Raw genomic sequence first — 18,058 nt, 5'->3', positions numbered from 1 at the left:
CACAACCTGGAGGAAGTCTGAAAGGGCTTGATCCAAAATTTCTTGAAGCTCATCTATTTCTTGACCTGGTTGCTTAGCCCCATATTTCCGTGATGGAATCCAGCTGTAGTCCTTTTGTTCTACTCCTATAGATGAAAGATTTCTCTGTGGTTTCTATGTGTTTCCTGAAAAAAAATTCTAAACGATTTTTCATTAATTTTTTAAAACATATGGATCTCAAATACGTACAGGGAAAAGTTCTATCCACCTAGTGTCTGTTCGTTTTAAATATGAGAATAAAAATTGTTCTTCACTCAAGTAGAATGAAAAATAAATTCTGTATGGCCAAGGTAACTGGGTAGATAGAGTGCATAACAAATTCAATAGCTTTTACAGTGTTTTTTGCCATTTTAACTTTTTTTTCACCAGAATGTTACATTTTCTGTCAATATACCTACGCAGTCCTGGAAGGCTTTGCAGTTTCCTGAGATTTATTGATTTGAAATATTCTTATTTTCTATTTTCTTACTATTTCCACCAAAAAGATAGCTATTTTACTGGAAAGGGCTTAGAAAGCCCTGTACAAAGTTTTGCTTAACTGAAGATCAAACCTGATGTGGCTGCTGAAGAACCTTGTATTTATATCATCTGGGTCATACATATCCTTTAAGTTAAGGAATAGCAATTCAGGTGCAAGGAAAATAACATCTGTGTCTTAGTAAGAACAAATAAATAAGCAGCTGGCGCTTGGCTTCCTGATTTGCTTTGTCTTTCAACTAAAGTAAAGACTTCTTGGTTTCCCAGCTGTGAGTGGAATACTGTTGAAGAGCAAGCAAATGCCCCTTAATTCTTGGTAGCTGCTTCAAAATAGTTCTTTGGTGCTTGCAACTACTTTAATTTTTATTTACACAAATGGAGGCCCTTGAAAGGACTTTTTTTTCAAACCACATTTTCTCAGTAATTTCAATAAAACTCAGTTCAAAAGAAGAGTCCACAGTTAGACATCCAGAAATGAGGCATCCACTACGTACAATGAGTCTGGAAGCTCCTGGCCAGGAAACTAGTATCCATTTTCATTAATATCTCACTGATCTCAGAAAAATAACAAATTTCTGATTACAATAAAGCACTGTAACATTTTGAGGAAGAATAGATCAGTTCTAAATATGGCTGTTCTTTCATCCTCAGTATTGCACAGTATATCTGCTATTCATTACTGAGATTGCGCTCTTATGGTTTTATTTGATTTAGTGGCCTTTATTGTTTCACTATCGACTGAGATTTTCCTCATCACACTTGCTCTATTCTTCTCTACCATGTAAGATTTCTTTCTGGATGTTTTTTCTTCTATTATGCTTTTCAGATTTTGTTTTCATAACTTAAGACCCCATCTCTACAAATACTATTGTAATTTATCTGCCCAGGAAAAGAACAGAAATGTATTTTTTCCCTTGTGAATGATAAACTAGAGAGTAAGGGGTTAAGCTCATCTGCAGCTAACAGGCTGGGGGAGAGGGGCATTTTTTAGACTATTTGTACGCAGCTAGGACCAAGAGGTGGCTGTCCAGGATCTTCATGAAAAGACTCAGTCTGCAAGGGGTTGGGCTGCTCTCTCTGTGGAGACAATGGAGGACAGAGGCAGCTTGATCTGCTAGGGCCGCTCATCCTCTCACAGCACGGAGATCTTAACCTGTCAGGCAAGACGCTTCAGTGTGATCTCACTTGTTTGAGCAGAATGCATTGACACAAAACATGTGTCTGCAGAGCGCTAGAGGAAATAATAGGATACAACCAGTTTGCTGGAAACCCGATATCAGAAATTCTCTCAGGCGGGTAATTACTGCTTGTACTAGTCTTACAGAGAAAGCCCTATCCTAGATACACCAGCAGAACAGTAAAGCTTTCTTTATCCATAAACAAATGCATCAGAATTGTTTCAGCATTACCTGGTCTTTTAATAGTTACTAGCTGAAGACATACGTGTATATCATAGGAAATATTACACAAAAAAATACAGACTTCATGAGACCCTTTACCAGGATTTGAGATGTAAGTATTACCCCAATAAAGTATGTTAGTTCTTTGTTAATTTAAAACTCCTTGTATGAATTTATTTACTTGGAGGAAATTCTTTAGAAATTTACTTTTTAAAATTAACATCCTCAATGGCTTACTTTTAGGCCTTCAGATTTAGAACTGTTGAACCTAAACTATGACTACTAAAAATATGTATGCATAAAAGAAGCATTTGAGCTTGCAAAATAAGTAATCCCTATTACAAGAAAGAATTTATACATCTAGTTTCATTTTACTTTATCCGCTTTACATAAGAATAGATGAGAAATACCTGATTGTCCAAAATGTCCTTTTTAGCTATGACTAAACATTTTACAATCATAATTTTACTGGTCATTTTTTACCATTTATTCCTATAATTTCCATGAATATCCTGTAATTGAGCTATACACAGAAATACGTCTGATTATCATTTGTGAGGACTGATGCAATGTAATGCTTTACCACTTCTGCAACAATTAGGACTCTAAAATCTGTGACCGGATTTTGAACTTCCATACGGCCACAGAAGAGTTAAATTCAAGGGACTTCACAAAACACCTGAAATCAGACCAGATACAGGGAATAACAATGGTAACTCTCACAGGCTGGGGAAAGGAGGTAAAAGCAGGCATTAGAATTGCTAAGGAGGGCTAAATCAGGGGAAGGCAGAGTGGTGGGAGAGCTTGCCTTACCCATCTATTGATTTTCAGATGTATTGAGTAGCACAGAGGAGAAAGGATATGGAATTGAGCCTGAGAGAACGGTGGTGTTCATACAGCAGTAACTGGAGGTGAATTATCAGTCTGTACAGAGGGGAATACCTGTGGATAAAAATCCCTGGCTTATAGAAATTATTATCTGTAGGGCCAGTGAAGAGCAGTCTAGCCCCTGAATGGTCCATTAAGCTTTGAGCTATGAGGGGAATTGACAGGGAAGCTTATGGATAGACATGGAGCCTCATCAGGTTAAGGTGAATGCAGAGCATGAAATCCAGAGCATGAAACTTACACCATTGTTAACAAAGAATTCTAATTTCAGACAAGTTAGTTCTTGTCTTTTTGAGGGGGAGGGGATGACAGTATTTTGAGACCTTATTGGTTGTCTTGTTTCATTTCATTCATGTTAATAAAGGATGAAACTACTTTCTTTGAAGTGGAGCAATATGTTACTGTGGGAGTCACAACATAATGGGTCACAGTTTTGCTTCTGGGAGCTTATTGCTCCTATTTCATAGGTATGGGGAGGGAACCCAGCACAAGGGAGGCAAGCCAAGAATGGCTAATTTGAGCAAGATTAGAAAGAAAGGTTGTATTGCAGGTTGGCTTTTAATATCCTAATCCTAGCACCTTTTTGCTGGACTTTGTGACTTCTTAAAAACAAGCAAACCAAAATTGTTCATTTTATAGGCTTGCTACGTCTGATCAATGTCATGCTTACCCCTATGCTAAACTTGAATGAGGTCCAAAATGTTAACAAAGGAAAAAATCCAATCCAAGTTTTTACTTGGATTGAATTAGGAAAGAAATTTGCACTGACTTCAGTGACTGCTGTAGCATCTCCAAGTGTTGCTTAAAAAAATGAAAACAAAAGCTCTTAGTGATGATCTGCAGATATTAACTCCACATTTGTTCTTTTTTAGTAAATTATCAGTAAACTGTCTTTAAAATGTCCATAGCTGATTCAATTAAGTGAGTAACTTCGAACTATAAAAGAGTTTCTTGCTTAAAGCTTAAAGCTGTGTGAGACCTGTTTCTCTCAGTGGGGTTTTCATCGTTCGCTGCAAGCCATCAAACTCTTTGAACTGCATGAATGCCATTAGATTGCTAGAGCGTATGAGGCACAGGCTGGTCAGATGTAGATGTAAGGTCTGCATATCTGGATCACTAGTGTCATGCTTATTCTAAAGTATGTGTGCACACACTGCCATGATGGACTGGGATCTTGACTTAAACTCTTATATGCCCATGAGAAAACATTATGGACTGAGATGAAGAAGTCACAGGAAAGAATATAAATCAAAGTCCAAAATGGATAGGGGCTTTCTTTACCTACACCATAGGAAGAGCAAAGTACAAGAAAAAAGTATTTTGTCCTTTTTCTGAACAATCTCAAAGCATTGACAGGGATTTTTCTTTCTTTTCATTAACTAACCTGTTTAGCACATGAAGCTGTAGAAGTGAGAGAAGGTGCTGACATTCTGGTTTATGAGTAGCACATTTTAACCATGTAGGACTCTTCCTGGTTGCCTGAACGTATCACTGGGAGACAGCTGCATTTTTGTTTTCTGTTCAGATACAGAATGTTATCAAGCAAGTCATTATGCTCCCTCTTATGAAAACAAGCTGTTTTCCTAAGCTTAAAATAAAACTTAGTTCCTTGAAGCTATACACTTCCTCCTAAGTATGAGATATTAGAACTATTAAACCAAAATTATTTTTCACTTCTGCTGAACGTAGCTCATTTATCTCTACTGAAGTCAACATAGAGGTTTCCACTATTTCTCCTCCTCTCTCAACCAACACTTCCCCCTGTTCCCACTCTCCATGAAAACTCAGACCTTATTGAAATGAAGACAAAGACCTTATGCACAAACTTTCTACAAATAGGGGCATAGTTAAGAAACAGAAGTACACTTAACATATGGAATAGAAATCAAAGTGATTTTGAAACATCCCTAGAAGAATGACTGTATCCTGCCACCACATTATACTGCCTGGAGGGTATATGTCTTTTTGGTTTTAGGTTTTGCTGTTATGATATTGCGTAGTTTAAAATTTTTCATTTCTGTGTTTCATTCACAGTCATTGTTGCAGTGGACTCAAAGAGTAGTCTTTTTCTTATAACCCATTGCCCATATTTCATATTGGTTTGAAACATGAGCACTAGAATTTTGCTGCCAACATTAAAGAGAATTGTGATCAGGAGACAGAGCTGCTTTGAACCAAAAATTGTTCTTGTCAACCTTTCAATGAAAAAGGTCCTTGAATAAAAATATCTCTAGAAATGTGGTATAAAGGATATAGTTCTGAAGCATAAAGAGTTTTTAAATGTGTTTATTAAAGCTCATGCTTCTTGGGAGAGAGAATTGAAACCAGTTTCATCTCTTTTAGACAAATAACAAGGAAGAGATGGTTTATAAAGAGATAACATGCAGCATATCATCCTGTTGAAATGTGTACAAACAAGATCGAAACCTATAGCAAGACAGTGAAATGCAGATGCTGTGTGAAAGGACTTCTTCACACGAGGTGTAAGAAGACTTGATTCTTGACTCAGAATTGTTAATGTCTGCCGTTGAAGTCACGGAAAATGAAATATTTGCCTGTGGGGATAAGACAATCCTCTATTCCTGATAATGGCCTAGAATTAGAACTATAAATGGATATAAACCTGCAATTTAGAAAGGAAGCAACATGAGTTTCCTTGTTGCATTGCTCTTTCAGCAAGAAAAGCATCCACTTAGCAGCAGCGTTACAGCTCTAAGCACAGCAATAAACCTTTTAAAGTGTCACTTTTTTCAGCAGTAATCTAATGATAAGAGAGAGAGGCAATTGCAAAAGTTATTCTTTATTGCACCACTTAGCTCCCAGAAACTTCATCAAAATCAGAAGGGACCCCTTTTTTCTCTGATTGCCTGACCCAGAATCTGTAATCCCCTTTCATTAAAACCATGCCGCTTTGTTTCCTCGTGAATTGCCTTCTGAGCTTTTGGAAATCACCAGGCACAGACACAGAGCAGAACTGAAGGCTAGGCCAGAGCAAAGCTCTGACACCTGAATAGCGGCATGCTGCACTCAGGCAACAGTTGTTTGGAAGTGAGAGATAAAACTGACTTCCTATTAATGAATGATAGAATTAAAAGTGCCACCATATTTGATTAAAACATCTGCTTAGACTTCAAATCAGGTAAGCAATTTTCTTCAATATTTTGACAGCCATTAATAGCACGTCACTGTGATTCAAAACTTACAAGAGGCACCTGTATCAGTGGATTTGTTTTTATATTTTCTTCTTCCCTTTGAAGAGTTTCCATGCAGGTGTTTTGTTGTTTTGTTTTAAACAACGCTAAACTTTTATGTTAATGTTTGGGAAATATTTGGAACGGTAAAGGGTATTTCAACATTTTAAGCCTGTCCTAATACCAAAATTTATTTTATTTCCCTGTTTCCTTTCCTTCTTTTCCCACTCACAAAAAAAATGGTGGTTTTTATTTTATAGTACAACAGCAGGGAAAAGGGGGTTGGTGCAGGGCTTCATTTTTCTAGGAGAGAGTTAAATACATTGATACAGCTCTAGCTAGTAGGAGAGAAGACAAAGTTAAAACTAAGTATAAGAGATTAGCAGGGATGGTGCAAAGAATGAGAAATGAGGATTTCCCTGTTTGACCGGCTGAGATGACCCATACAACATGACCCTCTTGAAGACTGACAGAGGAGGTAGATATATCTGACTGTAGGACTGTCCCTCTAGGAGCAGAGGCGACAGCAGGCAGAGGTCCCTTCACCCAGCTGCCAGAGACACCAATTACCTCTTTCTCTAGAAAGGTCAGCTCCTTGCCGCTGTATATAAGGGCATACTTGCACAAGTGGCACGGCTTCGAAGGACTTTGCTCTCTCATCAATAATAACTGGTAGCTCAACTCAGACATACTGGCAGGAAGCCAGCTGAAGATGTATGTTTTGCGAGTGCTGCTGGACGTGCTGCTGGTGAACTGGTAGGCTAAAACACATTTGTTACATAGCTTGACCACTGGATTATAAGCTAATTGCACTCCACATTTTCACAGTCCTGCAAGCCACAATCCCCATAGCAGCACACTGATTCAGTTTATCTTAGAAATCAGGAGCATCTGAAGATTTGGCATCTCAAAGTGTCCAGAGCACAAAATGTCTAAGGCTTTCACTGCCCGCATGGGAGAGGGTGCATTATGGCCATTGCCAGAATGTTATCAACATTTGCATTCCGTTCTCAGAGCTACAAAACTACTATCGCTCAAAAGCCTGTTGGAAGCTGGGTAACACAGCTGGATTCAGTGGCGAAATGAAGGAAAGCAGGGATGGTGCCAACCTGTGCTGTGTAGAAGACCCAGGGCCTTTATGATTTTCTCCTAAGCTGAACCTTTATGGTATGTTTTCTCTGTGATTGTGGTCCATGGGTTTACACCATGCCTGATGTTTCTTCTCGCTCCAGTCACTGCTCAGGATAATTTCAAATCTCCAAAACTGGCAGAGGGCAAGGCTGCTGCCCCAGCACAGAGTCCAGCTTTCCAAACTGTGAAGCCTGTTTGCCTTGGCAGGAAAAATCAGGAGATACAATTGGTTGTGATTGCTCTCCGGTTAAAGACAGTGTGAAAGAAAATGCCTGAACTTACCAGTAAAACCACATTCATCAGCGTAAGTGATCCTGTCTTGTTTTTCACCACTGTTTCTCTTATGAAAACTGTACCAAAAACACAGAAAAAAAAATGTCAGACAGACTTTTAGAGTGAGTTGTTGGACTGTGCAATCCTGTTTGAGGTTAACGGTCCATTCACAGTGGTGTCCTGTTCCTAATAAGGGACAGTATTGTTGCTTCAGAGCTAGCTTAAGTCGGCACACAATACTAACAATCACTGTTTCTTATCCCAGAAAACTCAGGGTATGTTTAGCTGCATAGATTTCAAATGCCTAGATTTAATACAAAATTACTTCTGTGTGGAAACATATATAAAACCAGTATGAACAATCAGGACTTTTGTGTATCCACTTTCTTGCTTATTGGTTTTTATTTTTTCCTTTCCTGCTCCCTTGGTACAGATGGAGTGATGGATGCTTCAGCAGTCTAAGCATACCCTGAGCAAAAAAAAAAGGAAGATTGCCTCACACCTCCTACCTGCCACGCAAAATTCAGACTAAAGGGAACAGTGCAAGTCAAGTGTACAGCTAAACCAGGCCCTTTAACTCCAAAGAGACTAGCCAGGACTCTACAAGATATGATATCAGCAAAGAATTGGAAACGATCTTGCATGTTATTTGATCATTCCCAAGATTGCTTGATATATCAGTCAGAATGCTTTGAACGCTTTGAAAGTTACTGAAGCTGTTTTCTCATTGTCCTTTTAGCAAAGAGACAGGTATAATGCTCCTCATAAACATGTGTGAATACGTGATTGTTTACAGGAGACAGAGGCTGTTAAAGCTGAATTCCAGAGAAAGGCTGATTCACAGAAATGTAACATCTTGGTATGATTCACTATAGTAAGTGAAAAGTTATCCTGTGAAATGTTGTCATAAGAGAAACATCTTGTATTGCTGTTCTGATGTATTGTGATGTTGGAGAATGTACTGACACTGTATATGGTGTTCTTGGCATTTAACAGGTTATTATTGCAAATCACTGTCTTGACATCCTTGGACCCGTTACCCATATAGCATGATCATACTAGAAAGAAAAATCAAATTTTAATTAAATTTCAGCAAGTAGCACGCACAGAGATATATTTCTCTTGGTGTGACTTTTCGTATCCTGAAAGTTCACAACTTTCAGTGGTGGGAGATTCTTTAACTTGATCACAGAGACCACTTAGGGAAACACTGTTGTACACGAAGATTTTAACTGATGCTATAAAATGATCTAGGTTTCTAGCCCTGTAAGATATTGTTCTGATTAGCTGTGACATACAGAAATGTGTTTGATCTAACATTCAAATCAGAAGCACTTGAGAATGGAATTTTGATTCAGCTTATCCTGCTTTTAAAATTTGAAGCCTGTTTTTCTTGTCATACTGAACACAAACGGGATTAGCATCCAAAAATTCAGTAGTAATTCAAGTGTGCAGCTGGGTTCTTGTATTCTGAGATTGAGTTACAGATGTTTTATTAGAGACTTCCAGTATGTTACAGTAGGTCCAAAAGAAGTTGCCTGGGAAACAGGTTTCTTTGGGGTTTTCTCCGTTGCTTTAATGATCCATTCCAAGAGATCCAAGAGAAGAGCAAAAACTGACATGGGATTTTGTTTATGCACTAAGTGTCAGTAGATTTAGGAAGAAAAGTGTAAACTATAATACATCTGAGCATTATGGTTCTACCAAGAGGAACATGGCAGCAGTCTTCTCAACATAGTATTTAACATATTCTGTATCCATTATTTGTGATTTTTCAGTGCAAGGAACTATTTTTATAGTGCTGAACTTCAAGAAAATATCGTCCCCTTTCATTAAGATGAGTGAAAAGAAAAACTGTACTGAGTTGAAGGTATTAGAGATAATAAGGACATATTTGACATAAAAAGAATTTATGGAACTGAAAGAATGATTATTCCTTTATCTGTCATATAAATTAAAGGTTCTCTTCAAAGTGTGAGGACCTTAATACACAGTTCAAAAGTGCTCTGATAGACCTTCTCCTGCTGAACCTTTTATAAGAAAAACAAACCTTCATATACAATTTAACTGAAAAATAAAAGACAACTTTCAATACTATCTCAGATCATCTTTGATGTTTTCTCACTTCAACGTTGCCATTAACAAAATTCTTCCTCTGAGAAATTCTCTGCATGTTACATTTCATGACCTATGAGAGGGACATTGCTTGTTACCTTCTTCAGGAAGGTATGAACAGAATCAGATTTAGGAACCAGGTGAGAGAGGTCTACTCCTGCAAAGCCTTGGTGCCATCAGCCCTGTTAGTTTCTGCTGTCCTCATTCTCAGTATAAAGTTAAAGTGGCAAAAAGATGAGCTTCAGAAAGCTGAAAATACTGTCTGCTGTGTAAAAGTTATAAATCAGTAATTTTTAATTTATCCTCAGGTGATTGTCATGTGAAATCTTCACACAGTAGAGCTTAATCACAGCTGCCTTTGGAATGAATTGGAATGATTGTCATTAGTGTGACTGTATCATATGAATAGTGTATGATGTTTTCACAGACTTTAGATATGATTGACTTTTTTTGTTTATTTTTATCTACACTGATACCTTTCCTTCATTTCATTAATATAAGGTAATTTTTCTTCTCAGTTTCTTTTGTTAAACCAATAGTCCACTATTATGTTTCCTGCTTAGTTTTGACAGTGTTTCTTTGATTAGTAGAATATAAAGCCCTATGATAGCCTTCTCTACATCCGAAGACACCATCAGTGTTGTACTGACACCAGTTAATTTTTGTTTCTCAGCACCATACTTTCATGAAAGGCATCCCAGCTTGATTTTCAAATTTAATGCAAGGTTCATAAAAAATTTATTTTCTTTTGCTGTCACTAGTGTATACTGGTAGGTAATGCAGAAGCTAATTATTATGAAATTGAGAAAGTAGGACAGTCCTCAGAAGATTGACTAAAATCAATTAGCAGAGGGAATGAAGTCACCAGCAGCTTTTGATACTCATCCTCACCAATACAGCCATTCCTCTTTCAGGACATGGAGGGATTATTTTAATGGAAAAGAATAGCTGGCTTCTGGGCTTTGACTGCCAACAGGAGAGTCAGTTAATTTTGAAAGCCACGAATGGTTTTCTCATTTCAACATTTCTCTCTGAGGGAGCACAGTGAAATAACTGAAGTATTTTATATTTTAAAATGAAATTATTCTAATATTGATAGGTTTGTTGCTTTCATTTTTTTTCACTGTAGAATATGTTTATTCATCATTTTGAGAAAGGTGTGTAGTATGTGAATTTTGATCCAAATATGTTACTTTCAATGTAATCAGAGTGCAAAGTGATTGTAAAGTCAGTGTTATGTGATGTTCTACTGAGTTGGTAGCGGTGAAAACCCATATTGCATTTAGTCAGTGATCTGCAATAAAATAAATAATAAGAGTTTATGGGAAATACATAATCAAATCTGTACATTTTCATAGGACTTTTGCTTGAGAAGGGCCTTAGGGTATGCCTGGTTTTGACTTCCTCCAGTCATTCTTCCATTTTCTTTTCCCCATTTTCGTACTCTTTCTCTTGACTGCTGCTTTCATTTGCATGATCAAAATAATAAAAAATAAGAACATAGCAAAATATCAGCTTGCCTCATATCATAACATTCATGTTTTAATCACTTCATATGTTTTGGTCAGATTGCACTCTTGTTTTCACCGTGGATTTAAGATCACACAGTTTTTAAGAGCATAGGAAGGGCCCAGACATGAGAAGGTTGTTAGTATTTATTTTCAATGCACTGTCAGCCCACCATAGCATCGTGTATGTCCATATGGTAGTATAAATAGCATTCCTTGGACAGATACTGCATATGCTAAGATACAGAGTAAATTAATGTGAGTTTCACACTAATTTCCATTTCCTCACAGATTTCCATGCACTTATGAGAGACTAAGAACATCTTTCCACCTGTTAGTTCACGTAAGTTGTGACAGATGTATAACATAAGACTGAAATAAAAACTAGTTTTAAGATAAAAACTTCTCTCTTTTATTCATTTATTTTTTTCGCTGTTGCATGTATGTTTGTTTGGAACATTATTTTTGTATTACACTAATTCAGATATAATATTGACAGTATTTAAGGGTAAATTCTTATTCTACTTCCTTTTACTAAGAGTGGATGCTGGAGAAATGAGTGCAAGAAACACAGAAACATTTCTCTGAGATCTGAATGTCCCTATTTCATTTACAGTGAGACTGCCTTGCAGTCTTTCCCACACCTCCTTCCATATTCTTTTCATGCAGATTAATTTGGCTATCCTATTGACTTCATTCATACTTGGATACAGAAGACTGAATTGCTTCCTAAATTTTTTCCAAGGAGAAAAAATTAGCTATGGTCAGCTGAATAGAAACCAGCCATGTTACCAAGGCTTTTAATTCTTGCACTGAATTGTCTAGATAAATCTTCTCCTAATTGCCATCAAAATTATTTTGAGCAGCTCACAATGCAAAGGAAGTTCAGCTGTAGCTGGAAACCTTGGTCCAGCTGTCTGGTCATAATATCCATCTGCCAGGCCGTGAGCAAATATAGCTAAAAAGACAGGGGATAACATGTTTGAGAGTCACAAAGACTTTTATAAAACCACATTCTGACTCACTTCACCATATGTAAAATCAATGCACAAGAACTGTTGTGTCATAATAAGCGTAACACTAGCTATGCTGTCATTGTTAAATCTGTGGGATTGATCTGGAACAGTGGCAGTGTTTAAGGTTGAAAGGAAACTCCTATCACTCCATGGTATCATAAATCCTAAGACATTGCTGACATCTGGAAGTATGTATTTTAAGCTCTTGTAAAATCCGCTTCTGGTTTCATAGACTCAAGACAGTGTGGCAGAGGCATAATACTAAATACAATGCTACATTCACATATTCGTGTATCATATGGAAGTGTAAAATTCTTTAAGAAAGAACTCACTTCTAATTTATATGAGTATGTTTTCCTACCCCTAAGCCTTGTTCATAGTTATCAGTATTATTGTATTCGGCTTGAAAAACACCACCAAATTATGATGGTAGCTACTAAGCTGTTATACAATGCATGAATATTCAGAGATCTGTATATTCTTAAAGAATTGTCTGTGATTTATCAATGTTGGGTAAACAGATTTATAGGATTTAAAAGTCATGCTAAGGAACAGCTTGTGAAGGTATGTATTTATGAATACAGCCTTTTTAAACCCTGAGCAGACATTCAGCACATAAACTGCCATTTGTAAATTTTTTACGTGACTTTAATACTTGTTACTTTCTTCTAATCTTCCAAACTATAAGAGAAAGGTAGTAACACCAATACTTCTGCACAACAAAGGAGTGGGAATTTTAGCTTATGTTAACTGAATAATTTATTTCCTGTTATAGAAAATGTAACAAACAAATATCAGAAGAAATCTCTTTGATATTGCACAGTTTGGTTTTGCTTTCTCTCTTGTGCTTCTCCTATCTGATTTTATCCGATCACGGCAAAGTATTTATCTCTTTTGCTCTCCTTCATACATGTGCTAATCGTCTTCTAGTTTCAACTGTTACTGCAAGATGGAAATCAAAGCTGCTTTGCCATGTTTAAAATGTATTATTAATGCATGCAGGTAGAGGAAAAATGTCCAGAGGGTATCATCATTTTGACATCTATTTTACTGTCCTCTGCCAGGCAATGAATCAAAAATGTCTCAACCATCTTGAGAAGGTTATCATGTGGGAACAGATTTCTCTTAGTGTTGCTGGAACTCTTTGTGTGATGTCACTAAGTGAAAGAGTAAATCTGTTTAAACCAAAGAACTCATATATGTATACCATAAGCTTACACTTTCTGGATTTGTGTTGTCGAACCAAAAATATTAAAGATGCTGATACACATACCTGAAGGTCAAAGATACAGGGAAGGACATGCTGTTACTGTACTGTGATAGAATGAAAATTGTCAGGCTCTTCAGTGGCTCTATAGAAAGTAGCGCATCCCAGATTCAGTGATGGAACAGAAGTAAAACTGGCATATATTGGAGCAATCTAGCCTTTGTGTCTCGTTTTCGAAAATAAATGCTACATTTAGCCTTACTCACAAAATCTGATATTGAATTACTGACATAAGCGACTCCCCTTCCCTCAGAATCTCAACTAGCATTCAAGCCTTGCTGGTTTAAACAATAAAAGAGAACAAATGATTGATCTTTATTATATGATTCAGTCCTATAGTAAAATATATCTGTCACTAATAGATCCAGGCATATTTCACAGTTTTTACCTAGTCAAAGGCATTATTAGAATAGAATATTTAGCTAGTCAAAGGCATTATTAGAACAGAATATTTAGCTGTTGCAGTTTAGTTTAGGTGCTTTTACATGTTCTTCCAGAGTTATGGTCTAACTATTAAATCAACTAAATTTTTTCTGCTTAGTTCAGTAATGAGCATTTTTCCAATAACAAAAAAGACATATTTATTCCTTTTACTGTTCATCTAATTCATCTTCATGCAAAAACAATGTAAAGAGAAGCAGTGATAATCCAGTGCCTAAGCATCCAGGACTCAGCATTTCTCATAGTCTTCAGCAGTGTAACAATAAAAAAATGACAAAAGTGACCTTTTAAAGATTTATATTTATCTATTGCAATTTGTAAGAGAAAAGTCCTATTTCAAACATTGTTTAAAAAACTGTTGAGGGCACGTGTTTCTTTTGATTCCACTCATATTTTAAAATATATTTTTACTTCTATTCAAGATACATAAACATATAATCATGCAACAAATATTTCAGCCAGATGTTTATAGCAGATAGTGACTACAGAACTAATCGGATAAGATGAGGACAGCTTCTAAGGAGGATAGGATAAAGTGCAATATCAGTTTATGTAACTCTGGGCTGTATAAGAACGCAGGTAAGAATTTTGCCTAATTTTGAAGAGAAAAGGTAAAAATGAATAATTTCTGAACAGCACATCAACCATTCCCATTTGGTTATGAAGTCAAAGGTAATGTATGGTTTACACATCCAGGAACATGATTTTCAGGTGGAAGTTGTAGAGGTCAGGAAAGACCTTCAAAGTATTGCTAGCAGTTAATTTTTGTCTTCTGTTTAGTTTTATATATTCTAGATTTTTTCTTCAAGACAGAATAAATTTAATGAGAAAATTGTTTCTGAATCTCACTTTCTGCTTACTTCCAGAAGTAAAGATGTGGTCAGAGGGTTCAGGATGACCAGTAAATTGAAAAACCAGACGAGTACATTAGTCTCTTTCAGTCAATGAGGATCAAACTTACAAAGTTAACATTTTTCACCAGCCTGTCTCAAAGCTGATTCTATTTACACTTCACTGCTGAATTCTGTTTCTGTTTGATGACCATTCCTCAAAAGTCCAAAATTCAACTTATGAGACACAGAACTGAAGTCATTAATTATTCTTCCTAAGGAAATAAAAGAAAGGATAAGCCTACGAGCACCTTGAAAAATGTCTGTAATCTCCAATGATATGATCACTTTGAATTTTTCAGATTACATACTGTGCAAAAATATTTTCCTGAGAAACAGAAATTTACCTCTTTCTGTGAAGCAAGTAATTTCTCAGATGTACAGTGATGGCCAGTTCATACTTGACTGCTTATGTTCTAAGGGAATAAATTTAAGATTCTTTAACTTAATTTTTATTAAAGCCTTTCTGTACACCTGTAGTTCCAGACCACTGGCCGATGTAAAATGGCACAGTTCTACCATCTTCACCAATTCTGTGCCGATTTACTTATGCTGAAGTTTGGTCGGCAACATACATGCTCATAAACAGATCTGCCTTTTTTTTAAAAGCTTGTTTTTGCTATTCAGGCCAATGATGCGTAAATCACCCATTTGTGATGGCAAGATGAAAAGACACTCATAGTATATTTTTCTGGTCTGCCTCATTTTGATTTTATTGATTTATGAAATAGTTAAGCAAACTAAATTCAGACAAAAATCATCAGGTTTCTGAAGGGAAAAGGAAAAATTATTCATGCCTGTGGTTACTTAGCAAACCTTAGAATAGGCTGATTAAGCCTTTTCTGTTAATACCCTTTTTTTGCCTCTGTTCCAGCGTGAAACCTCATGTTTCTTGGAGTCCTAGACTGGGGCACAAGTTTTAGCTTTCAGGTTTAAGTGTTCTAAAGTAATTAATCAAACACACGAAAGATAAATCCATCTGTGTGTTGTTAAACACAATTACCCATGTGTACTATCAGGCTCAGGGAGTCCCTGAATAAAACTGAAAAATATTCATCTAATCTACTCCCTACAAATTTTCATTGGCTAAAGCTGCTTAGCTGTAGCAACCTTTATTATAGTACTTCCAACTGCTTCAGACTCTTTTTTTTTCTTTTTTTCCTGAATGTCTAACCTGAATCTTCCCTTCTGCAATTTAAGGCCACTATTTCCTGGCCTGTTCAGCAGGGACAGGAGAGTAGATTATTCATCTTTCGCAGAAGGCAATACATGTTTGAAGACTGTTACAGTGTGTCCCCTAAATTTTCTTTTCTGTAAGCTTAATAACCCCAGTGTGTTCTCTCCTTCTCCAAAAGTCATACCTTTCAGATATTTGACGAACCTTTTTGCCGTCCAAATAGTCCACTGCATGCTTGAATTGTGGTGCCCAAAATGAACACAGTACATCACCTAAGGCATCACCTGTACTGAGAACAGTAATTACTGTATGTACCTTGCAGTCTGTCTGCCTGTTTATACATCCCAATGTGATGCTTTTTCAAAACAGCATGACATAGTTTACTGTAATGTGATAGTCCTCCACAGAGATTTATTATTTGACAAATTACATAGAAACATGTGTATGTATACCTATATGTGGGATTGCAGTTTCCAGTGAGTCTTTTAATTTTTCAGTGGAAAATATGTAGTATATAGTTTATTGACTTATCAAAAGCAAATTAAAGTTTTATTGACTCCTACACAGCTACATTACTATTCTAATTATGCAAGAGATTTGGTGATGGTCTTGTATATTTTCCTCTAATTAAGTGCACACTTTTTATTTTGTAAATATGTTTTCAATCTTTGTGTAGGAGTAAAACAATTTATGCAGCCTGAACATAGTACATATACACACATAATGGAAAACAAAATCAAGAATGCTTCTCAATGCAATTTATATACTTTTCAGAACAATATGAGCTTCCTCTCTTTCTCTGGCGTCTCCAGATTGCACTCCTGTCCAGTTCATCCAGAGCAGAGAAGCAGCCTAACAGCCACACCTTCCCACACAGCAAAAGAAAGAAAACACACTTTCAGGATCCTGTACAGCTTAGGCTTCACCTGCATCTTCGCTCTTACTTCTCTGAATATCTCCTTCTCTTGTGGACCCAAGTGAGAAGATCCTCAGCTGAGACATCCAGGACAACTAAGGGTTTCATAGTGCAGCTGCTTAAACATCAGTTTGCTGAAACAGTGGGGATTAAGTGCCGTAATCACCTTTATACCTCACAGGGATTGCTGGGGCTCAGTCCACGGTCGCTCTCTGACGCTGCAAACTATCTTGGTCAGTAGTTATATTGAACATATATTTATAGGTTGAAGACCATACTTGTTGTTTTAGAAACATACGAAGAATTGCTGGAAATCTTGAGTATCTTCACCAGACAAATTAATTCTCTTGCAAATTGTGCAGATGACCTGTTTGAAGGGAAGTATGATTTCACTGGTAGCCTTTACCTTTGCCCAGGGTGGACAGCACTGTATCAGTGGGGACTGTAAGTTTTTGTGTTTGAATGGAACATGTAAAAATGATACCCAAGATTAAACTATAAAGAAAACATACTTGGTTTAGCACATCTTGCCTGTTCCTCCATTTTCCTCACTGAGCTTGGTCTCTCTACCTCCAAGCAGAAAACAGGTAGGTTCTTCATTTAAATCACTCCTATTAACCTACAGCTTTCCTTAGATTCTGTGTGTATTAATCCGTCTTAGTAGTAGGTCCCTCGCTCTCCCAGCTGCAAAAGGTCACACAGAGCAAGGAAAAGGTGGGTGAATCTGCCTGCTGAAGCTTTTCCTCCTGGAAAGCAAAGCACCGATCTGCAGAGATCACTGAAGCAACGTGGTACATCAGACCTGAATCCTAATAGGTTGAAGGGCGTGGTGGTTAATTGCTTGCTTGTTTTCTTCTGGCAACACTGTATGCTTTGCCAAAAATGTGCATGTGTAGGTGCTGGCTAATGAGTGTTTCAGTGCTTTTCAGGGAAAAATAAACCAGTAAAATATGTAAAAATATTTCAGATTAATGTAGTTATTAAATAAAAACTTGTATTTTCTACTTCTGATAACCATGGGATGGTGACATAGAGACATTCACATAGTGCTGCTCACAAGAGTTCTCACTTAACTGGTTGCTGCTACATGGACAGGTCTGCTCACCATCTTCCGTTCAGCCATTAGTATACTTTTAACTAAAGATATGACTGAAGATAAAGACGACTAGCGTGATCTTTAAAAGCTTTCTTTTAAAAACTCTTCAATGGTAAATTTCTACAGGATTGCCAGGGCTCACACCTGCGCTTTTGGGGATGAAGGTTCCCAGCTCATTTAGGAACAAGATGGGCAGCCTCACTTGACAGGGAGTTAAAGGACTCTCGTTCTAG

General features: G+C 36.9%; 1 long non-coding RNA gene across 3 annotated transcripts in view; it reads left to right on the top strand.

Annotated features, from left to right (window-relative positions):
* Window positions 1-17,163, top strand: part of LOC142361964 (uncharacterized) — a 251,588-nt gene extending 234,425 nt beyond the window's left edge. For all 3 annotated transcript variants that reach the window (XR_012764551.1, XR_012764553.1, XR_012764552.1), the window contains 5 exons: window positions 5,148-5,287; window positions 7,228-7,430; window positions 8,196-8,273; window positions 11,314-11,365; window positions 16,626-17,163. This is a non-coding gene — a long non-coding RNA (uncharacterized LOC142361964). The remainder of the gene's footprint in view (window positions 1-5,147; window positions 5,288-7,227; window positions 7,431-8,195; window positions 8,274-11,313; window positions 11,366-16,625) is intronic.
* Window positions 17,164-18,058: the final 895 nt, after the last annotated feature.

This window comes from Opisthocomus hoazin, chromosome 7 (genome assembly GCF_030867145.1).
Source record: "Opisthocomus hoazin isolate bOpiHoa1 chromosome 7, bOpiHoa1.hap1, whole genome shotgun sequence".
Taxonomy (NCBI): domain Eukaryota; kingdom Metazoa; phylum Chordata; class Aves; order Opisthocomiformes; family Opisthocomidae; genus Opisthocomus; species Opisthocomus hoazin.
This window is presented reverse-complemented; position numbering and strand designations above follow the sequence as displayed.